Source organism: Bison bison, unplaced genomic scaffold (genome assembly GCF_000754665.1).
Source record: "Bison bison bison isolate TAMUID 2011002044 unplaced genomic scaffold, Bison_UMD1.0 scf7180017864037, whole genome shotgun sequence".
NCBI lineage: Eukaryota > Metazoa > Chordata > Mammalia > Artiodactyla > Bovidae > Bison > Bison bison.
The window spans coordinates 6,991,193-6,991,880 of NW_011494609.1; positions in this window are offsets into that span (position 1 = coordinate 6,991,193).

Here is a 688-nt window from a genome sequence, read left to right on the forward strand (position 1 = left end):
CAGTCGTGTCCGACTCTGTGCGACTCCATAGACAGCAGCCCACTAGGCTCCCCCATCCCTGGGATTCTCCAGGCAAGAACACTGGAGTGGGTTGCCATTTCCTTCTCCAATGCATGAAAATGAAAAGTGAAAATGAAGACGCTCAGTCGTGTCCGACTCTTAGCGACCCCATGGACTGCAGCCTACCAGGCTCCTCCGTCCATGGGATTTTCCAGGCAAGAGTACTGGAGTGGGGTGCCATCGCCTTCTCCAGTAACAACATGCTCACCTACAAATGTCATCCAGCACAAAACACTAACAAAACGTGAACCTGTGGCCCTAGAGAGGAGTGGGGGGCTGACAGGAGCACAGGGTGGATGTTCCCATGGGGACTCACCCAGACAGGGCTCCTCCTGGTACCCCACCCTCCCCACCCCAGAAGACTCACCGGTAAACAGAACCACGTGCTGGTCTGGGCACACTGGCTGCTGCCCTGTGTGCGCCCCCTCTCCACTTCTCTAACCCTGTAGCTGCTCCCTGAGCTCCTCCTCCAGCATCCTTTGAAATCCTGGCTGTGACAGCACTTCGAAGACTAAAAATAGCCACATGCGGGTGAAGGGCAAAGGAACCGCCAACCACGGAACTGGGCCGGGAGGTCTTGGGGGCGCGGGTCAGAGGAAGAGCCTGAGATGGCCAAGTCCCAGATGCC